The sequence below is a fragment of the Clinocottus analis genome, unplaced genomic scaffold, assembly GCF_023055335.1.
Source record: "Clinocottus analis isolate CAN_PGR_092001 unplaced genomic scaffold, fCliAna1.0.p SCAF_10, whole genome shotgun sequence".
Taxonomy (NCBI): Eukaryota; Metazoa; Chordata; class Actinopteri; order Perciformes; family Cottidae; genus Clinocottus; species Clinocottus analis.
This window is the reverse complement of record NW_027175821.1, coordinates 414957-437992: the sequence shown is the minus strand read 5'-3', so window position 1 is coordinate 437992 and position 23036 is coordinate 414957. Positions and strand designations below refer to the sequence as shown.

General features: G+C 38.4%; 20 non-coding genes across 20 annotated transcripts; all 20 read left to right on the top strand.

Moving 5' to 3' along the window:
- The first annotated feature begins 12140 nt into the window (after positions 1–12140).
- On the top strand, positions 12141–12214 carry trnan-guu (transfer RNA asparagine (anticodon GUU)). The gene has a single exon. It is a non-coding gene; the product is annotated as a tRNA-Asn (tRNA).
- Positions 12215–12599: 385 nt separating this feature from the next.
- trnan-guu (transfer RNA asparagine (anticodon GUU)) lies at positions 12600–12673 on the top strand. The gene has a single exon. It is a non-coding gene; the product is annotated as a tRNA-Asn (tRNA).
- Positions 12674–13060: 387 nt separating this feature from the next.
- trnan-guu (transfer RNA asparagine (anticodon GUU)) lies at positions 13061–13134 on the top strand. Its single transcript has one exon. It is a non-coding gene; the product is annotated as a tRNA-Asn (tRNA).
- A 417-nt stretch (positions 13135–13551) lies between these two features.
- trnan-guu (transfer RNA asparagine (anticodon GUU)) lies at positions 13552–13625 on the top strand. The gene has a single exon. It is a non-coding gene; the product is annotated as a tRNA-Asn (tRNA).
- An 878-nt stretch (positions 13626–14503) lies between these two features.
- trnan-guu (transfer RNA asparagine (anticodon GUU)) lies at positions 14504–14577 on the top strand. The gene has a single exon. It is a non-coding gene; the product is annotated as a tRNA-Asn (tRNA).
- A 389-nt stretch (positions 14578–14966) lies between these two features.
- Positions 14967–15040, top strand: trnan-guu (transfer RNA asparagine (anticodon GUU)). Its single transcript has one exon. It is a non-coding gene; the product is annotated as a tRNA-Asn (tRNA).
- An 877-nt stretch (positions 15041–15917) lies between these two features.
- trnan-guu (transfer RNA asparagine (anticodon GUU)) lies at positions 15918–15991 on the top strand. The gene has a single exon. It is a non-coding gene; the product is annotated as a tRNA-Asn (tRNA).
- Positions 15992–16414: 423 nt separating this feature from the next.
- trnan-guu (transfer RNA asparagine (anticodon GUU)) lies at positions 16415–16488 on the top strand. Its single transcript has one exon. It is a non-coding gene; the product is annotated as a tRNA-Asn (tRNA).
- A 390-nt stretch (positions 16489–16878) lies between these two features.
- Positions 16879–16952, top strand: trnan-guu (transfer RNA asparagine (anticodon GUU)). The gene has a single exon. It is a non-coding gene; the product is annotated as a tRNA-Asn (tRNA).
- Positions 16953–17371: 419 nt separating this feature from the next.
- Positions 17372–17445, top strand: trnan-guu (transfer RNA asparagine (anticodon GUU)). Its single transcript has one exon. It is a non-coding gene; the product is annotated as a tRNA-Asn (tRNA).
- A 390-nt stretch (positions 17446–17835) lies between these two features.
- Positions 17836–17909, top strand: trnan-guu (transfer RNA asparagine (anticodon GUU)). The gene has a single exon. It is a non-coding gene; the product is annotated as a tRNA-Asn (tRNA).
- A 419-nt stretch (positions 17910–18328) lies between these two features.
- Positions 18329–18402, top strand: trnan-guu (transfer RNA asparagine (anticodon GUU)). The gene has a single exon. It is a non-coding gene; the product is annotated as a tRNA-Asn (tRNA).
- An 878-nt stretch (positions 18403–19280) lies between these two features.
- On the top strand, positions 19281–19354 carry trnan-guu (transfer RNA asparagine (anticodon GUU)). Its single transcript has one exon. It is a non-coding gene; the product is annotated as a tRNA-Asn (tRNA).
- Positions 19355–19746: 392 nt separating this feature from the next.
- trnan-guu (transfer RNA asparagine (anticodon GUU)) lies at positions 19747–19820 on the top strand. The gene has a single exon. It is a non-coding gene; the product is annotated as a tRNA-Asn (tRNA).
- Positions 19821–20239: 419 nt separating this feature from the next.
- On the top strand, positions 20240–20313 carry trnan-guu (transfer RNA asparagine (anticodon GUU)). Its single transcript has one exon. It is a non-coding gene; the product is annotated as a tRNA-Asn (tRNA).
- A 390-nt stretch (positions 20314–20703) lies between these two features.
- On the top strand, positions 20704–20777 carry trnan-guu (transfer RNA asparagine (anticodon GUU)). The gene has a single exon. It is a non-coding gene; the product is annotated as a tRNA-Asn (tRNA).
- A 417-nt stretch (positions 20778–21194) lies between these two features.
- On the top strand, positions 21195–21268 carry trnan-guu (transfer RNA asparagine (anticodon GUU)). The gene has a single exon. It is a non-coding gene; the product is annotated as a tRNA-Asn (tRNA).
- Positions 21269–21648: 380 nt separating this feature from the next.
- Positions 21649–21722, top strand: trnan-guu (transfer RNA asparagine (anticodon GUU)). The gene has a single exon. It is a non-coding gene; the product is annotated as a tRNA-Asn (tRNA).
- Positions 21723–22138: 416 nt separating this feature from the next.
- trnan-guu (transfer RNA asparagine (anticodon GUU)) lies at positions 22139–22212 on the top strand. Its single transcript has one exon. It is a non-coding gene; the product is annotated as a tRNA-Asn (tRNA).
- Positions 22213–22591: 379 nt separating this feature from the next.
- Positions 22592–22665, top strand: trnan-guu (transfer RNA asparagine (anticodon GUU)). The gene has a single exon. It is a non-coding gene; the product is annotated as a tRNA-Asn (tRNA).
- Positions 22666–23036: the final 371 nt, after the last annotated feature.

Sequence of the window (23036 nt, the reverse complement as noted above, 5' to 3'; positions counted from 1 at the left end):
CACACACACACACACAACACACACACACACACACACACACACACACACACACACACACACACACAACACACACACACACACACACACACACACAACACACACACACACACACACACACACACCACTCACACACCCTCTGTCTCTAACTCTTGAGAGAACAGGAGCTTTGTAGAGGGCTCAGATGGTTTGTGTGTGTGTGTGTGTGTGTGTGTGTGTGTGTGTGTGTGTGTGTGTGTGTGTGTGTGTGTGTGTGTGAGTGTGTGTGTGTGTGTGCGTGTGTGTGTCCTCCCACCTTTCCATATCTTGAATAGCTGTCTTTTCTCTTTCCCCAGTTCCTTCCTTTCAAAATCTGTTCTTTACTTTACTTTTATGCTGACGCTCCTCCTCATCTCCTCTGCTCTCAGTCTGACAACAGGAGGAAGAAGAAGAAGAAGAAGAAGAAGAAGAAGAAGAGGAAGAAGAAGAAGAAGAAGAAGAAGAAGAAGAAGAAGAAGAAGAAGAAGAAGAAGAAGAAGAGGAAGAAGAGGAAGAAGAGGTTCAACAGTAACAACTGTTCCAACTGACGGAGCAAACCCTCTTTCATCCGCTTGAAGGGTCGTGTAACAGCTTCCTATGGGAGGAAATTGTGCTTTAATCATAAAGTTCTGTATGAAAGTGAACGAGAGAAGACACAAGAGGAGAGCCTTTCAAACCCAAACAGGAAACAGAAACCCGTGGACCATCAGAGCTACTTTGCGTAAGTTGAGTACGTCCCGTTCGTTAACTATCGTACGCAATTAAAAAAAACACACAGAACCTCAAAACTATGGTCATTTTTTAGGGTTGACAGTCTGAATTTTCCCAAAGAGGGAAGAGAAAAGCTACCAAGCTAAAAGAAGGACATTGGACATATATTTTACATATTTATCCATCGGAATGAAACAAATCTAAATGATGTCATCAGCCATAAAACTCAATAATATGCTGACATTGTGCTGTGTACGAGCTAGTAGTTGTAGTTTTTTAAGGTTTGATGGCAGATAGTGTCCCGTTATTAATTAATCTCAAAACTCTCTCAAAACTCGGCCTTCAGACGTCTCACTGCTGTCAGCTGCAGCTCGTACTCATCTCTGTATAGTTTAGCTTTAAACGTTTCATTTGACTGCACGACATCAGACAGTTATTCAAGCCTCCTCCTCTTTCTCTACTTCCTTTAAGCGCCTTTTCTTTCCCGTCGTCATCTCTCTCCTCCTCTTCCTCTTTTTATGTTTCTCTTCTCCGTTTCTGCTCCGAAAAACTCTTCTTCCGCTTCACTTTCGTCTCCACTTCGTCCCGCTTCCTTTGCTCCGTTCTTTATCTCGGTCTCCCTCTTTTTGGGAAAAATAGGTATCACCTCTCCTCGAGGATGTCCTGGATCTTTTGCAGCTACGCCATCACCATGGGGACCGTTGCCGAGGAGATAATGAGCGAGAGACAGACGGATGGAGGAGGGAAAGCGCCGGCTTGGTGGGGCTGGTTTTGGACAACAATGGTGCATAACAAGGGTTAAGCTGACAAACAAAAGGGGGATGAATTGATTGGCAGATAAAGAGCAGGGGGTGGATGAAAGAGAATGATGGAGGAGGGAGGAGGGGTGGAAGAAGAAAGGTAGGGATTGCTTTAGAGAGAAGGAAAAGAAAGAATTAATTGAGAGGGAGAGCGAGAGAGAGAGAGCAGGTAATGAAGCCTGATCTAGATTTCAAAGCTTCGACGGTACAAGAGGACCGGTAAGTGGCTCAAAGACGCCGGGGTCGTGATGAGAGAGAGATGAGAGAGACTGAAGGAGGCAGGGAGAGAGGGAGGGAAGGTGGAGGAGAGATGAATTAGATGAGTAGGGCGGAGTAAGGACGCTACGATAAGAGCGGGAGAGATGGAAGAATGATGAAAAGGAAATTGGAGGGATGAGTGAGCGTGATGTTGGAGAGGACGGGAGCATCCGACTCCTGCAGAGGGGATGGAGGAAGTAAAGGTGAGGTGGAGGGGAAGGTGGAGGTGGAGGTGGGACACGTGTATGATAAATAAGGAAGCGATAGGTCTTAATTAAAAAATGGGATCAGTGTCATCCGCCGCTGATGTGATGGAAATGATAGAGATTAATACATTGATTTCCCCCCTGCACTTCTAAAATCCTCCATTATGACTGGTTTTCCTATTATTATTATTATTATTATTATTATGTAGATGCTTTGCGTTTAAAAAAAGGCTCAAAGTTATTGGAAAGTGACACCCAACGACAACTTTACAGTCAATCTCCTGCGTTGTTTGTGTTATTTGTGTTATCGCTTCACTCCGTCAAGCGGCCTCGGACCTCGTGAACGACATCTTTTCAGGGATTTATGAAGGTTTGACGGTTTGTTCTGAGCGAAGGAAGCGAGCGCCGAAAGGCCTCACCGCGGTGAAACATGGTGATGAAAGTGTGAGCGCTCATGGCACATTGACCCGGACGGGACAGCGTGCAGCGTGACGAAGAGAGGAAAAATGAGAAAAAACTGATAAGTTACACTCCGATTTCACATTTCAAGTTAAAAATGCATTAAAATTTAAAAAGAATCTGCCACTTTCTTGCTTTAAAAGGCTAGATTATCACCCGTCCCTCTTATTTAACAGTCTGGCCAGAAGTCGTGCTGTTTCCATCTCATTGGCTGTTTGCCAGTAAAAACCGGACCCTGGACCCAGAAAACAGGGAGTGAGTGCGGTGACCCGGGAGGTGATGGAGAAGAAACTCTGGATTTGAAGTTCAAGGGAGGAGAGGAAACTTAAACTTCAGGGCAGTTTCCATGGTAACTCTCTCTGTGAACCGCACCTGCTGGCTGTCAGATTGTCCACAAAAAAAAAAAAGCGGCTATTTTTCATCTCCATCTCCTCTCGCAGAGTCAGACGCGGCGTTTTATTTCCTCACTCATTCGTTCAGTATCAAAGTGAACTAATTAACTGTCGGAGAGGGAATCCTGGTGAAATGACTTGTTCTGCTCAGTGAAATATAAAGTTTACTGCTTGAGTCCGTCTGCACATTCACAGATCAGACTGCATCAAGTCTCTCGAGCCAGAGTCAAACCACTGGATGTCCATTTGTGAGTGGAGCTTTTTGTTTTTTATATATGAAATTATTCTGTCCTCCATCTCAGATTTTGATGCAATAATAGCAAAACTTCTTCTTGCGCTTTACATCCATAAACAAAAGTGTATTCAGGTCTATTTTCCTATGTTTCCTGCACAGTGACAGTGGTCTGGTGTTGACCAAATGTGCGTGACCAACAGTCTCTACTGTACCTGTAGACAACGGACTGGAGATGTTGCCGCTGTTGCTGCCGCTGTTGCTGTTGCTGTTGCTCGTTGTGCGTTGCTGTTGCTGCCGCTGCTGCTATGATTTCCAGCGACAACTTTGTGTTTACTTCCATGGAGGTCATAAAGAGCATCATCCACTAACTAACTCAGTTTGTGGGGTTACAGGTGATGGCAAAAGAAGCCTGCAGAGTGTTATTTACAACACTGTAAACTGCTGTGTGGTGCAAGTGGAAAGCCTGACCGTGGCAGCAACAGTAACTGAGAGGCAGCGGCGCTCAGCAGCAGTTGTTCAGCTATTTGTCTGCATAATGTACACGAGCAATGGTTTTATCGATAACATAGCAAATCAGAATCACGTTTATCTTCTGTCATTCATCTGCTCTATAGCTCGATGAGTCAACTCTCAGTTTGTGCACCCTGGAGTGAGACGTCGATAAACATGGATTATCTGGGACGGTAGATGCCTTTCCAGCACAATATATCGGATGGAAGTATTTGTATACGTGAGCATTTTTACTCGGGATGTTAATTAAAAAAAAGCAGCATGATTGTAAAAGGCTGTAAGGGGGGGGGGGTCTGAATAAAGCACTTCCTGTTCGCTGGTTTGTCTCGTCACACAACAAACCTCGTATACGACCGTACTTTTCCACGTCGTACGTTGTATCTGTGCATACATTCTGCCAACGTGTGGCTCTGCGTGTGCAGGTTCTTTATGTTCAACCTGCCGCCAAGAGACCCGGCAACGTGCCATCCGCCCCCATTCTGTCACCCCGGCAGTGACACACACACACACACACACACACACACACACACACACACACACACACACATGCTAATGCAATACTGCTCCTGAGATTCTTCCACCTTGTCGCCATGAAATTGTCTTTTTATTCAAGACATTTGACAGACGGGTCAGTCTCAGATTCACTTTTGTGTCCAGAGTACGCACAAGAAGAACCCAGCAATCTGCCCGCCACAGAGAACTCGTTTGTCTTCAGGGAGGAGAAAGCGTATGCTCGATTACATATATTGCTATATTCCTGCCCTCGGGACGCGTTGGCATTAAGTTCTGTGCTGAACCAGCTACTTACTCCTAATGTGTTGCACACAAACGTTCTGAAATGTGCCGCGGCTGCGGGGATAGCAGACACGCCGTTGACGAGGCGGCAGGTGGTGTTCAATGATTTAACGGCAACAAAAGAAGCTTCCTGGATTCGGTCCAGAAGTGAAGCGGGGACACGAGGCCGGACCTCCTCACACAACACAGGAAGATGACAAAGTGACAGAGAACTGGACGACGCAGGAGATTAATACACAAAACAAAAAGCTGAGCGGCGAGATGAGACGCGCGTGTAACAGATCACGAGGCGGGACAATCGTAAAAAGGCGGGAAAACAAAGAGGCGGGAAGTAAAAACTAAGAAAACTAGAATGAGAATGTTTCTATTGTTGTTGCTTCTGATGTTTGTCTTTACCATCTAAGTGCCTTTGTGTACCTTTTTTTAAGCACTACACAAATAAAATGTATTATTTATAGTATTAATTATTTGGCCGAACCCGCCCACACCTCATGTTGGAGAAATCAGACATTCAGCAACTCCACACGGCCCGAAAGCAACGATCCACTCCATGATCGTATTTCCCCAACGATCCTCCGATCGATACGTCAACACTTATTGATGATCCTTTTAGATGAAAATGTGTTGATATCGGGGCATTGTTGAGAGCTCGCCGGACATAAATCAATTGAAAATTCTTAAATGCAACCCAGAGCTACTTCTTTATTTTCTTTGAGAACTTTTTAAAAGTTTGAGAAAAAGAAAATATAGAGACAGCAAGACACAAAAACGGACATAGCCAAACCAATCCACCTAAAAATACCTCACACACACACACACACACACACACACACACACACAATGACAGATAAAAAGGAAAATCCTGCTCTGACCCACGCACATCATTCCTTAAAACGATTCCATTCAAAGACTTGACAATAATGTCAGAAAATGAAGACGTCGTAAAGGAAATGTGTTCGTCAGTGATTAGCCAGAGAAGGAAGGGAGGAGGGGGAGAAAATAGTCCCTTTCATGAAGACACACCGTCCTGTCATGGGACATTTCACACAGCGCAGAGAATCGGACGAGTTCATCCAGCAGCCGGTTCGCTCTGCGCAGGCCGGCGAGCGGCGAGCGGCGGCGTTTCCTCCACGAGCTCGAGTCCTTTTGTTCGTCTTGAGAAAAATCTGCTGCTCGATTCCAGAGAAGTGCAGCTTCACGCCCACACAAACACTTCCACCTTGGCAAAGACACCCACATCCACAGGCAGGCAAAACACACACACACACACACAGACACACACACACAATATTTTAATTGCGTTGGTTCTCGCTATAAAACTGAAATGTTCAGCAAATAGTTTTAGTTTTATAACATGATTGTGTTTCATTGATCAAATACACACAATGATATACAAAAGTAAAAGTCTTGCATCTATTGCAGACGCAGATGGCAGACCTGTCTTTTGATCAGAGGTCGGTGGTTCGAGCCCCGGCTGTGCTAATCCTCGTCGTTGTGTCCTTGAGCAAGACACTTCACCCTGAGTTGCTCCTCGTCGCTTCGTCTGCGGTGTAAAGAGCAAACATGTGAGTCTCTTTGGATAAAAGCTTCAGCTAGATGAAAAGAAATGTAAATACTTTGCTTTTTTTCATTTATTTCTTTAGGTTTTTAGTCCTGAGAAGAATCTCAACAACTCAAAAGGAGCTTTTTTTTTTACAGTACGTCATAATTTATTCAACTGATTTTCTACTTAAAAGATGATGATGGAGAGAATGGATCTATTAAAGTGAGGTTTTCTTTGGAAAATAAGGACATTCCTAAGCAGTGTGTATCTGATTATATCAGCATGTGCAACGTGTAACAGCAGACCTTCGTTTCCTGTTAAGGGGTTTAGGTTATTGTCTCTCAGCTGCTGTCACTCTCGTTGAGGGAGGATGAAGCTGCTCATAAAACAGTTGAGGTTTCAGCGCTTCCACTGCTTTCAGCTCATTTTAGCGGCGCTCATTCTTGGGGAAAACCACAGCAAAGCGACTTTTGTGACACAACCAGCGTTTATCGGCATCTTCCCCCCGAGGCGCTCGTTTCAAAAGGGTTCCCTTTGTGCGGGTGGACATATCAAATTCAATAATCCTCTGCAAAATGGCCGGCTATAATCATCCGACAGTGATTGTGTCTTCTCTATTCCTGTCATTGCATTTTCTTTTTTTCGTTATCGAGGCAGAAAGTGCCTGAACCACTAACACTGGGACGGTGGCTCAGCTCGGCTGACATTGAGTGGAGTCATTTCATTTCCATTTCAAAGGGACTCCTAGAAAATCAGGAAAAACCTGAGCAGCGCTGCTCTTTCGCTTTCAGCGCGAAGCTTCTGAAGAATGAAAGTGGCGACGAGTGATTTGAGGAGCTGGCGAGTCAAAGGGTGAGACACACACACACACACACACACACACACCCACAAATGTTGTGTCTAAAAAATGCCCAAGTGCAGCGAGAGGGCCAAGGAGTAGAGGAACCAGGAGTTAGATGCTGGGTGTTGGGTTGTGAAGAGCTGTCTTCAGGGAGTGTTCTTGTTCGTTTTTGTTCGTTCCTGTTCGTTTTTGTTCGTTCTTGTTCGTTCCTGTGAAGAGTGCGACGAGGGAATATCGCTCATGTTCCCTCCCTGTGATCCCCGCCATGCGGAGTGAAGTAAAGTGGGCTAATCCCAACGCTGTGAGGTGTCAAGCGGCACACATCAAGCCAGAGCTTTGTGACGCTGTTTCTATTCATTATAAATACTTTTAACTGAAACCAATTACAGCGTTGCTGCTTTCATTTGAACCACAGCTGCAAGAAGTTCGTAAACGCTGAAATACTTTTTACTCTTGTATTTAATTTCTTAAACTCTAATGTGTATTTCTATGCTCTAGCGTCTTATTCTGTTACCGACTGTTCTTAATTGTTGTTAAATCGTCTTTTCTTTTGCATTATGTTTTGATGCCTAATGGTTTTCATGTGAATTATTTTGAATTGTATTGTCGTTGAAATGTTGTATACAAATAAACATATTGCTTTAATTGTTTCTGTTTTTATCATGTAAAGTGCCTTTTAGTACTTTAAACTGCTATACAAATAAATGTATTATTGTCATTTAACCATTACTTTGTTATATTAACTCATATCTGCATAACTAAAGGCATTCCCATCCGCAGTGCTAATAAATCAAGATGGTGGACATGGGTAACTGCCCGCAAAGCAATAATCATGTTGTCATTGTCACTGTGAGCTTGTTGGCACGTCGACATTTTGCCAACTTAATGCAAAGTATAAATATAAAACAGGGCAGAGATTTTGACTGTAAAGTCGTAGTTTTACATTTTTCATTTTAACGATGACCTCAGACTTTTCCTGACCATCAACAAAACCTCAGAGAGTATGAGTTATTTTTTAGAGCAGTTATGAAGAAAATGAGTAACTGTGTTGTATAAATGTTGAAATCAAACCAAGAGGAAATATCTCAATGCAGAAAACACATTTTCCCGTTGCTTCCTACATTTCAAAGCAAAGAGGTCAGTCCAGTTGAGTCTCGAGAGTCTAACTGTCAAATCCCTGTGACTTCACTACAGGGCAGAACATGGATTAATCCCAGCACTGGGACGAGTCAGGTTGACGTTAGTTTTGCAGAAGGGGGAAACTTGGTATTTTTCATAATTTCATAAAAAAAAAGGAATGGTTGTCCAGGAGCTATTTCTGCAAATATTTAACTCGAGTGTCTGGTTAAAATCCCACGGGCGAGTGTCAAGTGTATGTCAAGCAGCACTTTGACTTCAGAAGCAGGCCTGTATGAAGCGGCTGCTTCACATGTCAGCTTTCCCCACATCTAAATATAAAGCTTACGTCAGGACTGCAGAAACAGAGCCACCCATTCACAATGTCTTTGGAAATATCAAAATGCACAAGCATTGATGTAAAACTGCTCACGCTCCACTATGTGGGACATTCCTTCCGTCCAGTTCCAATGGGTTTACTGCGCTATAATAGCAGGAAAGCTAATTTTACAAGAGTAGAAACTCTGAGTGATAATCCAGTTTCTGGGGTGTGAAACATTAGTATATATCAGCTCAATGGGAAGTGGATATTAGCTATTTTGACCCTTTCAGTAGAGTAACAAAATGGCTGCCCTGCTAAAAATACCTTAGTTGTAAGTGAAGAAAATAGCTGGCATGTCTGTTAAGTGTGTATGGATGTGCACTGCCTATAGGAAGTAGTGATTACAATAGCATTGAAAAGTCCTTTTAAGTAGGATTTCAGATATCTAAGAAACAGACATCAGGTTCTGTCAATCGTCTTCCAAAGACCAGGCGAGGGTACGCCACTGAAAAGACATTGCAAGCATGCAAATTCATAAGATTGAACACTTTAAATCACCACGGGCAATGTTCTCCCGGTGACACTCATTCAAAAAGGTCATGTGAAATGTCAACAAGGGCAACCATAGCTCCAGGCCATAATCGCATTGGAGACCTTTTTGGAAGCTTTTTTTTTGTTGGAATAATTGGGTTGCAATATTTGTCTCCTCGAAACTATGCATCTCTTCTAAAAAAAGATACGACCAGTTTATTCCGAACACATTTGTATCTTCTAGCCATCATTCCCATCGGTGAAATTAGCATGACGCTGACCCTGTTAATTGCTGTTGCGGCATGGTGGTGTAGTGGTTGCCACTTTTGCCCTTACAGCAATAAAAAGGTTTAAGCCCGCTGGGCTGCCCTTCTGTTTGCATGTTCTCCTGTGTTAGCGTGGGAGGCTAGTGACCTTTCCTTGACAAAAGAAAGAAAATCATCAACATTTGGCAGAGAAATCCCCAATTGATTGCTCTTGATTTAAGGTATTATAAGCAAGAATTTGTGTCCTCTTGCTTTCTGTTTCGCCTTCAATAACGGTCCGATAATGGCCGCGTTAGCCAGATTCGTTAAGAAGCTCTTAAGCGCTAAGAGCTTCTTAGGAGCGCTCATGAGGGCGCTGTGAAAGAAGGACGTGTTTCCCAGAGTCGTTCTTAGCTTAAGAAGATCTTTCACAAAGAAGGAAATGTAAGATCAGCCTGACCGATGCTTAACAGCAGAAGGCACCCCTATGTTGGCGCTCCTTCTTAGCCAAACCCTTCTTATAAGCCTTCTTAAGTTCTTAAGGACGATCGAATCTGAGAAACATGGCCATTATCGTGCAACTACTGGCTTGTTTACCATAAGGGATGCACTACTCAGATCCTGGCCTTATTTAGTGGATCTGGTACCAGTTAGTTGGGTCATATTTATATGTATAGCAACAACTAATGCTAAATTACTTCAGCATATCCATTTTAAAGTATAGGCAGTGCACCTTTAATGAGAAAATTCGAAGCGTTTGGCAATGCCATTTTTGGTTTATCAAATGTTAAGGTTATAACATTTGTCATGTATTTTACTAGACTTACTACTCTACAAACTCTTAGCAATTAGAGTAAAAAGGAGCGAGGTTATTTGGCAGCTAGGTTTCAGTAAATTAAGAAAAAAGTAGATGCCACAATGTGATCACAACCTATTACAATGATGGCCAAAGGTATGGAAACAAGAATCCAAGTTGTACTATACCAGATGTCAGGAGGTGATTTAAAGGAGGACCCAAACGCTGAAGCAACAGCTACAAAACTGAACTAATCTGACCGGCGGAGACTTGCAGTTTGATTTTTAAAGATCTAAGAGATTGACATCAATCCTATAAGACTGCGTCATATTTAAGTGCAGGAAAATATTGCTTTGACGCAGCGTTGGGTAGATATGAACGAGGCCAATTGCATCAACAAAACAGTTACTGTAGGTTTCATGAGACTTTACAGGGAACAAAGTCCTGTTCGTCACTGCAGTATTATCCACATCCTTTCAAATTCAGCCGAGCTGCCATCGCGCTTGTAGCTCGAGGCGTTTAACTAAAGAGAGAGCAAATGTATCAGCAAAACCCAACCGTGGCATTTCCAAGTACACCTAATGAGAAACAGGTTATTTCTACATAATATGGTGCGTATATAACAAGACAGTGTGGAAGACGTGTCGGTGGGAAAACTGATTACATTGCACAACAAGAGAGTTTCTTATTATGCGTAGCCTCTGGTAAAATATCTCACATTTTCTGTCTAACGGTTTCATGTCAGAATATCTATGGAAATGCACTCTCTTGGTTGCAAACATGATTGACCTTTTGGAGTTCTTTCTCTTTGTTGGAAGCACAAAATCAAATCATGCCCGATTTGACATGGGGAATGGGTTTATGTTGTTCCCGGTCAATTTAATTTGCTTCAAACTTACAGTTTGTACTTGCGTTTGGATTTTTGTAGTAGGTAAATAAATAATGTTGACTGGAGAGGAGTTTTCTAAAAACACAGGCACTTCATCTCCCATCGGGACAACATCAATCTCTCCTCTTTCGGGCATATGGGGCACATTACAGAGGATAAACAGAATGACTGTTTGATCCCCAAGCCAGAGACAACCCATATATCAATCAGACTCATTGTTTAATTACACTTAAGCATGTCAGGTTGTCCAACTGCATTCATTAAATATATTGAATTTCAATCCAAAAAAAAAAAAATTAACTCATCAAAAAAAAAAAAAAATATGTCCAACCTAATTCATAATATGACAAAAAAAAATGTCACCAGTCCAAAAGAAAAAAAAATCACTCGTCAAAAAAAAAAAAAAAGTAAACTATGTCCAACCTCATTCATTCACTATATCTATGTTACATTTAAATGACGAAAAAAAAACTCCAACAAAACTTTCAAAGAAGTCTCTGTGGTGTAATTGATTAGCACATTCGGCTGTAAACGGAAAGGTTGGTGGTTCAAGCACACCCAGGGACTAAAGACTATTGCTCTCCATAGAACTTTATGGCATTCAAGTGGGCCTTGTGCAAAACTTCTACAGACGTACTTGCTCAATGGTCTGAAAGTATCATGGGTGAAAGGTCAACTGCATTCATCAACCATGTCAATTTTACATTTACATGACAAAGTTTCGCCAGTCTAAAAAAGTGTAAATTTTATATTTCCATGACAAATTTTTTTTTTAAATCCCCCCCAAAAAAAATTCACTCACAAAAAAAAAAAAAGAATTATGTCCAAACTTATTCATTTAATGACAAAAAATTTCACCAGTGCAAAAAAATAAAATAAATCACTGGTCAAAAAAAAATAAAAATATATATATATATATGCCCAACCTCATTCATTCACTATATCTATGTAAAATTTACATGACGAAAAAATACTCCACCAAATCTGTCGAAGAAGTCTCTGTGGCGTAATTGATTAGCGCATTCGGCTGTTTACCGTAAGGTTGGTGGTTCAAGCCCACCCAGGGACTAAAGACTCTAATACCCTCCATAGAACCTTGTGGCAGGGAATTCAAGTGGGGTTTGTGCAAAGCTTCCATTGAATTACTTGCTCAATTGGGTGAAAGGTCAACTGCATTCATCAACCATGTCAATTTTACATTTACATGATAAAGTTTCACGAGTCCAAAAAAGTGTAAATTTTACATTTACATGACAAAAAAAAAATTAAATCCCCCCAAAAAAAATTCTCAAAAAAAGAAAAAGAATTATGTCCAAACTCATTCATTTTATGACAAAAAAATTTCACCAGTCAAAAAAAAAAAAAATTCACTGGTCAAAAAAAAAAAAAGAAAAAAAAAAGTCCAACCTCATTCATTCACTATATCTATGTAACATTTACATGACGAAAAACTACTCCACCAAATCAGTCGAAGAAGTCTCTGTGGCGTAATTGGTTAGCGCATTTGGCTGTTAACCGAAAGGTTGGTGGTTCAAGCCCACCCAGGGACTAAAGACTATTGCTCTCCATAGAACTATATGGCATTCAAGTGGGCTTTGTGCAAAAGTTCCACAGAAGTACTTGCTCAATTGACTGAAAGTATTATGGGCTAAAGGTCAACTGTGTTCACAGACACATGTCAATTCCAGATTTACATGGCAAAACAAAATTTCAACAGTCCAAAAAAGTGTACATTTTACAATTTCATCAAAAAATTTCACCTGTCCAAAAAAGTGTAAATTTTACATTTACATGACAAAATTCCACCTGTCCAAAAAAAAAAAAAAAAATTCACTGGTCAAAAAAATATATATATATATGTCCAACGTCATTCATTCACTATATCTATGTGACATTTACATGACGAAAAAATACTCCACCAACTCTGTCGAAGAAGTCTCTGTGGCGTAATTGGTTAGCGCATTCGGCTGTTAACCGAAAGGTTGGTGGTTCAAGCCCACCCAGGGACTAAAGACTCTAATACTCTCCATAGAACCTTGCGGCAGGGAATTCAAGTGGAGTTTGTCCAAAGCTTCCATTGAATTACTTGCTCAATTGACTGAAAGTATTATGGGCTAAAGGTCAACTGTGTTCACCAACACATGTCAATTCCAGATCTACATGGCAAAACAAAATTTCACCAGTCCAAAAAAGTGTAAATTTTACAATTTCATCACAAAATTTCACCTGTCCAAAAAGTGTAAATTTTACATTTACATGACAAAATTCCACGTGTCCAAAAAAAAAAAAAAAATTCACTGGTCAAAAAAAAAAAAAAAAAGTCCAACGTCATTCAGTCACTATATCTATGTGACATTTACATGACGAAAAAATACTACAACAAATCTGTCGAAGAAGTCTCTGTGGTGTAATTGATTAGCGCATTCGGCTGTTAACCGAAAGGTTGGTGGTTCAAGCCCACCCAGGGACTAAAGACTATTGCTCTCCATAGAACTTTATGGCATTCAAGTGGGCTTTGTGCAAAACTTCCACAGAAGTACTTGCTCAATTGTCTGAAAGTATCATGGGTGAAAGGTCAACTGCATTCATCAACCATGTCAATTTTACATTTACATGACAAAGTTTCGCCAGTCCCAAAAAGTGTAAATTTTACATTTACATGACAAAAAAAATTTAATCCCAAAAAAAAAAAATTCACTCAAAAAAAAAAACGAAAAGAATTATGTCCAAACTCATTCATTTAATGACAAAAAAATTTCACCAGTGCAAAAAAAAAAAATCACTTGTCAAAAAAAAAATATATATATATATGCCCAACCTCATTCATTTACTATATCTATGTAAAATTTACATGACGAAAAAATACTCCACCAACTCTGTCGAAGAAGTCTCTGTGGCGTAATTGGTTAGCGCATTCGGCTGTTAACCGAAAGGTTGGTGGTTCAAGCCCACCCAGGGACTAAAGACTATTGCTCTCCATAGAACTATATGGCATTCAAGTGGGCTTTGTGCAAAAGTTCCACAGAAGTACTTGCTCAATTGACTGAAAGTATTATGGGCTAAAGGTCAACTGTGTTCACAGACACGTGTCAATTCCAGGTTTACATGGCAAAACAAAATTTCAACAGTCCTAAAAAGTGTAAATTTTACAATTTACTCAAAAAATTTCACCTGTCCAAAAAAGTGTAAATTTTACATTTACATGACAAAATTCCACCTGTCCAAAAAAAAAAATAATAATTCACTGGTCAAAAAAAAAAAAAAAAAAGTCCAACGTCATTCATTCACTATATCTATGTGACATTTACATGACGAAAAAATACTCCACCAAATCTGTCGAAGAAGTCTCTGTGGTGTAATTGGTTAGCGCATTTGACTGTTAACCGAAAGGTTGTTGGTTCAAGCCCACCAAGGGACTAATGACTAATGCTCTCCATAGAACTTTATGGCATTCAAGTGGGCTTTGTGCAAAACTTCCACAGAAGTACTTGCTCAATTGTCTGAAAGTATCATGGGTGAAAGGTCAACTGCATTCATCAACCATGTCAATTTTACATTTACATGACAAAGTTTCGGCAGTACAAAAAAGTGTAAATTTTACATTTACATGACAAAAAAAAAAAATTTAATCCCCCAAAAAAAAGATTCACTCAAAAAAAACCCGAAAAGAATTATGTCCAAACTCATTCATTTAATGACAAAAAATTTCACCAGTGCAAAAAAAAAAAAATCACTGGTCAAAAAAAAAATATATATATATATGCCCAACCTCATTCATTCACTATATTTATGTAAAATTTACATGACGAAAAAAATACTCCACCAACTCTGTCGAAGAAGTCTCTGTGGCGTAATTGGTTAGCGCATTCGGCTGTTAACCGAAAGTTTGGTGGTTCAAGCCCACCCAGGGACTAAAGACTCTAATACTCTCCATAGAACCTTGCGGCAGGGAATTCAAGTGGAGTTTGTCCAGAGCTTCCATTGAATTACTTGCTCAATTGACTGAAAGTATTATGGGCTAAAGGTCAACTGTGTTCACCAACACATGTCAATTCCAGATCTACATGGCAAAACAAAATTTCACCAGTCCAAAAAAGTGTACATTTTACAATTTCATCACAAAATTTCACCTGTCCAAAAAGTGTAAGTTTTACATTTACATGACAAAATTCCACCTGTCCAAAAAAAAAAATATAATTCACTGGTCAAAAAAAATAAAAAAATATGTCCAACGTCATTCATTCACTATATCTATGTAAAATTTACATGACGAAAAAATACTCCACCAACTCTGTCGAAGAAGTCTCTGTGGCGTAATTGGTTAGCGCATTCGGCTGTTAACCGAAAGGTTGGTGGTTCAAGCCCACCCAGGGACTAAAGACTATTGCTCTCCATAGAACTATATGGCATTCAAGTGGGCTTTGTGCAAAAGTTCCACAGAAGTACTTGCTCAATTGACTGAAAGTATTATGGGCTAAAGGTCAACTGTGTTCACAGACACATGTCAATTCCAGGTTTACATGGCAAAACCAAATTTCAACAGTCCAAAAAAGTGTGAATTTTACAATTTCATCAAAAAATTTCACCTGTCCAAAAAAGTGTAAATTTTACATTTACATGACAAAATTCCACCTGTCCAAAAAAAAAAAAAAAAATTCACTGGTCAAAAAAAAAAAAAAAAAAGTCCAACGTCATTCATTCACTATATCTATGTGACATTTACATGACGAAAAAATACTCCACCAAATCTGTCAAAGAAGTCTCTGTGGCGTAATTGGTTAGCGCATTTGACTGTTAACCGAAAGGTTGTTGGTTCAAGCCCACCAAGGGACTAATGACTAATGCTCTCCATAGAACTTTATGGCATTCAAGTGGGCTTTGTGCAAAGCTTCCACAGAAGTACTTGCTCAATTGTCTGAAAGTATCATGGGTGAAAGGTCAACTGCATTCATCAACCATGTCAATTTTACATTTACATGACAAAGTTTCGGCAGTACAAAAAAGTGTAAATTTTACATTTACATGACAAAAAAAAATTAATTTAATCCCAAAAAAAAAAAATTCACTCAAAAAAACCCCGAAAAGAATTATGTCCAAACTCATTCATTTAATGACAAAAAATTTCACCAGTGCAAAAAAAAAAAAATCACTGGTCAAATAAAATATATATATATATGCCCAACCTCATTCATTCACTATATTTATGTAAAATTTACATGACGAAAAAAATACTCCACCAACTCTGTCGAAGAAGTCTCTGTGGCGTAATTGGTTAGCGCATTCGGCTGTTAACCGAAAGGTTGGTGGTTCAAGCCCACCCAGGGACTAAAGACTATTGCTCTCCATAGAACTATATGGCATTCAAGTGGGCTTTGTGCAAAAGTTCCACAGAAGTACTTGCTCAATTGTCTGAAAGTATCATGGGTGAAAGGTCAACTGCATTCATCAACCATGTCAATTTTACATTTACATGACCAAGTTTCGCCAGTCCAAAAAAGTGTAAATTTTACATTTACATGACAAAAAAAAAAAATTTAATCCCCAAAAAAAAAAATTCACTCAAAAAAAAACCGAAAAGAATTATGTCCAAACTCATTCATTTAATGACAAAAAATTTCACCAGTGCAAAAAATAAAAAAATCACTGGTCAAATAAAATATATATATATATATATGCCCAACCTCATTCATTCACTATATTTATGTAAAATTTACATGACGAAAAAATACTCCACCAACTCTGTCGAAGAAGTCTCTGTGGCGTAATTGGTTAGCGCATTCGGCTGTTAACCGAAAGGTTGGTGGTTCAAGCCCACCCAGGGACTAAAGACTCTAATACTCTCCATAGAACCTTGCGGCAGTGAATTCAAGTGGAGTTTGTCCAAAGCTTCCATTGAATTACTTGCTCAATTGACTTAAAGTATTATGGGCTAAAGGTCAACTGTGTTCACCAACACATGTCAATTCCAGATTTACATGGCAAAACAAAATTTCACCAGTCGTAAAAAGTGTAAATTTTACAATTTCATCACAAAATTTCACCTGTCTAAAAAGTGTAAATTTTACATTTACATGACAAAATTCCACCTGTCCAAAAAAATTAAAAAAATTCACTGGTCAAAAAAAAAAAAAAAAATATGTCCAACGTCATTCATTCACTATATCTATGTGACATTTACATGACGAAAAAATACTCCAACAAATCTGTCGAAGAAGTCTCTGTGGCGTAATTGGTTAGCGCATTCGGCTGTTAACCGAAAGGTTGGTGGTTCAAGCCCACCCAGGGACTAAAGACTATTGCTCTCCATAGAACTATATGGCATTCAAGTGGGCTTTGTGCAAAAGTTCCACAGAAGTACTTGCTCAATTGTCTGAAAGTATCATGGGTGAAAGGTCAACTGCATTCATCAACCATGTCAATTTTACATTTACATGACCAAGTTTCGCCAGTCCAAAAAAGTGTAAATTTTACATTTACATGACAAAAAAAAAAAATTTAATCCCCAAAAAAAAAAATTCACTCAAAAAAAAAACGAAAAGAATTATGTCCAAACTCATTCATTTAATGACAAAAAATTTCACCAGTGCAAAAAATAAAAAAATCACTGGTCAAATAAAATATATATATATATGCCCAACCTCATTCATTCACTATATTTATGTAAAATTTACATGACGAAAAAATACTCCACCAACTCTGTCGAAGAAGTCTCTGTGGCGTAATTGGTTAGTGCATTCGGCTGTTAACCGAAAGGTTGGTGGTTCAAGCCCACCCAGGGACTAAAGACTCTAATACTCTCCATAGAACCTTGCGGCAGTGAATTCAAGTGGAGTTTGTCCAAAGCTTCCATTGAATTACTTGCTCAATTGACTTAAAGTATTATGGGCTAAAGGTCAACTGTGTTCACCAACACATGTCAATTCCAGATTTACATGGCAAAACAAAATTTCACTAGTCGTAAAAAGTGTAAATTTTACAATTTCATCACAAAAATTCACCTGTCTAAAAAGTGTAAATTTTACATTTACATGACAAAATTCCACCTGTCCAAAAAAATTTAAAAAATTCACTGGTAAAAAAAAAAATAAAAAATATGTCCAACGTCATTCATTCACTATATCTATGTGACATTTACATGACGAAAAAATACTCCAACAAATCTGTCGAAGAAGTCTCTGTGGCGTAATTGGTTAGCGCATTCGGCTGTTAACCGAAAGGTTGGTGGTTCAAGCCCACCCAGGGACTAAAGACTATTGCTCTCCATAGAACTATATGGCATTCAAGTGGGCTTTGTGCAAAACTTCAACAGAAGTACTTGCTCAATTGTCTGAAAGTATCATGGGTGAAAGGTCAACTGCATTCATCAACCATGTCAATTTTACATTTACATGACCAAGTTTCGCCAGTCCAAAAAAGTGTAAATTTTACATTTACATGACAAAAAAAAAAAATGTAATCCCAAAAAAAAAAAAAATCACTCAAAAAAAAAACGAAAAGAATTATGTCCAAACTCATTCATTTAATGACAAAAAATTTCACCAGTGCAAAAAAAAAAAAATCACTGGTCAAATAAAATATATATATATATGCCCAACCTCATTCATTCACTATATTTATGTAAAATTTACATGACGAAAAAATACTCCACCAAACCTGTCGAAGAAGTCTCTGTGGCGTAATTGGTTAGCGCATTCGGCTGTTAACCGAAAGGTTGGTGGTTCAAGCCCACCCAGGGACTAAAGACTATTGCTCTCCATAGAACTATATGGCATTCAAGTGGGCTTTGTGCAAAAGTTCCACAGAAGTACTTGCTCAATTGACTGAAAGTATTATGGGCTAAAGGTCAACTGTGTTCACAGACACATGTCAATTCCAGGTTTACATGGCAAAACAAAATTTCAACAGTCCAAAAAAGTGTAAATTTTACAATTTCATCAAAAAATTTCACCTGTCCAAAAAAGTGTAAATTTTACATTTACATGACAAAATTCCACCTGTCCAAAAAAAAAAAAAAAAATTCACTGGTCAAAAAAAAAAAAAAAAAAGTCCAACGTCATTCATTCACTATATCTATGTGACATTTACATGACGAAAAAATACTCCACCAAATCTGTCGAAGAAGTCTCTGTGGTGTAATTGGTTAGCGCATTTGACTGTTAACCGAAAGGTTGTTGGTTCAAGCCCACCAAGGGACTAATGACTAATGCTCTCCATAGAACTTTATGGCATTCAAGTGGGCTTTGTGCAAAACTTCCACAGAAGTACTTGCTCAATTGTCTGAAAGTATCATGGGTGAAAGGTCAACTGCATTCATCAACCATGTCAATTTTACATTTACATGACAAAGTTTCGGCAGTACAAAAAAGTGTAAATTTTACATTTACATGACAAAAAAAAAAAATTTAATCCCCCAAAAAAAAGATTCACTCAAAAAAACCCCGAAAAGAATTATGTCCAAACTCATTCATTTAATGACAAAAAATTTCACCAGTGCAAAAAAAAAAAAATCACTGGTCAAAAAAAAAATATATATATATATGCCCAACCTCATTCATTCACTATATTTATGTAAAATTTACATGACGAAAAAAATACTCCACCAACTCTGTCGAAGAAGTCTCTGTGGCGTAATTGGTTAGCGCATTCGGCTGTTAACCGAAAGTTTGGTGGTTCAAGCCCACCCATGGACTAAAGACTCTAATACTCTCCATAGAACCTTGCGGCAGGGAATTCAAGTGGAGTTTGTCCAGAGCTTCCATTGAATTACTTGCTCAATTGACTGAAAGTATTATGGGCTAAAGGTCAACTGTGTTCACCAACACATGTCAATTCCAGATCTACATGGCAAAACAAAATTTCACCAGTCCGAAAAAGTGTAAATTTTACAATTTCATCACAAAATTTCACCTGTCCAAAAAGTGTAAGTTTTACATTTACATGACAAAATTCCACCTGTCCAAAAAAAAAAGAAAAAAATTCACTGGTCAAAAAAAAAAATATATATATGTCCAACGTCATTCAGTCACTATATCTATGTGACATTTACATGACGAAAAAATACTCCACCAACTCTGTCGAAGAAGTCTCTGTGGCGTAATTGGTTAGCGCATTCGGCTGTTAACCGAAAGGTTGGTGGTTCAAGCCCACCCAGGGACTAAAGACTATTGCTCTCCATAGAACTATATGGCATTCAAGTGGGCTTTGTGCAAAAGTTCCACAGAAGTACTTGCTCAATTGTCTGAAAGTATCATGGGTGAAAGGTCAACTGCATTCATCAACCATGTCAATTTTACATTTACATGACCAAGTTTCGCCAGTCCAAAAAAGTGTAAATTTTACATTTACATGACAAAAAAAAAAAATTTAATCCCCAAAAAAAAAAATTCACTCAAAAAAAAAACGAAAAGAATTATGTCCAAACTCATTCATTTAATGACAAAAAATTTCACCAGTGCAAAAAATAAAAAAATCACTGGTCAAATAAAATATATATATATATGCCCAACCTCATTCATTCACTATATTTATGTAAAATTTACATGACGAAAAAATACTCCACCAACTCTGTCGAAGAAGTCTCTGTGGCGTAATTGGTTAGTGCATTCGGCTGTTAACCGAAAGGTTGGTGGTTCAAGCCCACCCAGGGACTAAAGACTCTAATACTCTCCATAGAACCTTGCGGCAGTGAATTCAAGTGGAGTTTGTCCAAAGCTTCCATTGAATTACTTGCTCAATTGACTTAAAGTATTATGGGCTAAAGGTCAACTGTGTTCACCAACACATGTCAATTCCAGATTTACATGGCAAAACAAAATTTCACTAGTCGTAAAAAGTGTAAATTTTACAATTTCATCACAAAAATTCACCTGTCTAAAAAGTGTAAATTTTACATTTACATGACAAAATTCCACCTGTCCAAAAAAATTTAAAAAATTCACTGGTCAAAAAAAAAATAAAAAATATGTCCAACGTCATTCATTCACTATATCTATGTGACATTTACATGACGAAAAAATACTCCAACAAATCTGTCGAAGAAGTCTCTGTGGCGTAATTGGTTAGCGCATTCGGCTGTTAACCGAAAGGTTGGTGGTTTAAGCCCACCCAGGGACTAAAGACTATTGCTCTCCATAGAACTTTATGGCATTCAAGTGGGCTTTGTGCAAAACTTCCACAGAAGTACTTGCTCAATTGTCTGAAAGTATCATGGGTGAAAGGTCAACTGCATTCATCAACCATGTCAATTTTACATTTACATGACAAAGTTTCGCCAGTCCCGAAAAGTGTAAATTTTACATTTCCATGACAAAAAAAATGTAATCCCAAAAAAAAAAAATTCACTCAAAAAAAAAACCGAAAAGAATTATGTCCAAACTCATTCATTTAATGACAAAAAAATTTCACCAGTGCAAAAAAAAAAAATCACTGGTCAAAAAAAAAAAACATATATATATGCCCAACCTCATTCATTCACTATATCTATGTAAAATTTCCATGACGAAAAAATACTCCACCAACTCTGTCGAAGAAGTCTCTGTGGCGTAATTGGTTAGCGCATTCGGCTGTTAACCGAAAGGTTGGTGGTTCAAGCCCACCCAGGGACTAAAGACTATTGCTCTCCATAGAACTATATGGCATTCAAGTGGGCTTTGTGCAAAAGTTCCACAGAAGTACTTGCACAATTGACTTAAAGTATTATGGGCTAAAGGTCAACTGTGTTCACAGACACATGTCAATTCCAGATTTACATGGCAAAACAAAATTTCAACAGTCCAAAAAAGTGTAAATTTTACAATTTCATCAAAAAATTTCACCTGTCCAAAAAAGTGTAAATTTTACATTTACATGACAAAATTCCACCTGTCCAAAAAAAAAAAAAATTCACTGGTCAAAAAAAAAAAAAAAAAAGTCCAACGTCATTCATTCACTATATCTATGTGACATTTACATGACGAAAAAATACTCCAACAAATCTGTCGAAGAAGTCTCTGTGGCGTAATTGGTTAGCGCATTCGGCTGTTAACCGAAAGGTTGGTGGTTTAAGCCCACCCAGGGACTAAAGACTATTGCTCTCCATAGAACTTTATGGCATTCAAGTGGGCTTTGTGCAAAACTTCCACAGAAGTACTTGCTCAATTGTCTGAAAGTATCATGGGTGAAAGGTCAACTGCATTCATCAACCATGTCAATTTTACATTTACATGACAAAGTTTCGCCAGTCCCGAAAAGTGTAAATTTTACATTTACATGACAAAAAAAATGTAATCCCAAAAAAAAAAAATTCACTCAAAAAAAAACCCGAAAAGAATTATGTCCAAACTCATTCATTTAATGACAAAAAAATTTCACCAGTGCAAAAAAAAAAAATCACTGGTCAAAAAAAAAAACATATATATATGCCCAACCTCATTCATTCACTATATCTATGTAAAATTTCCATGACGAAAAAATACTCCACCAACTCTGTCGAAGAAGTCTCTGTGGCGTAATTGGTTAGCGCATTCGGCTGTTAACCGAAAGGTTGGTGGTTCAAGCCCACCCAGGGACTAAAGACTATTGCTCTCCATAGAACTATATGGCATTCAAGTGGGCTTTGTGCAAAAGTTCCACAGAAGTACTTGCACAATTGACTTAAAGTATTATGGGCTAAAGGTCAACTGTGTTCACAGACACATGTCAATTCCAGATTTACATGGAAAAACAAAATTTCAACAGTCCAAAAAAGTGTAAATTTTACAATTTATCAAAAAATTTCACCTGTCCAAAAAAGTGTAAATTTTACATTTACATGACAAAATTCCACCTGTCCAAAAAAAAAAAAAATTCACTGGTCAAAAAAAAAAAAAAAAAAGTCCAACGTCATTCATTCACTATATCTATGTGACATTTACATGACGAAACAATACTCCACCAAATCTGTCAAAGAAGTCTCTGTGGCGTAATTGGTTAGCGCATTCGGCTGTTAACCGAAAGGTTGGTGGTTCAAGCCCACCCATGGACTAAAGACTATTGATCTCCATAAAACTTTATGGCATTCAAGTGGGCTTTGTGCAAAACTTCCACAGAAGTACTTGCTCAATTGTCTGAAAGTATCATGGGTGAAAGGTCAACTGCATTCATCAACCATGTCAATTTTACATTTACATGACAAAGTTTCGCCAGTCCAAAAAAGTGTAAATTTTACATTTACATGACAAAAAAAAAAATTTAATCCCAAAAAAAAAAATTCACTCAAAAAAAACCCCCAAAAGAATTATGTCCAAACTCATTCATTTAATGACAAAAAATTTCACCAGTGCAAAAAAAAAAAAAATCACTGGTCAAAAAAAATATATATATATATGCCCAACCTCATTCATTCACTATATTTAT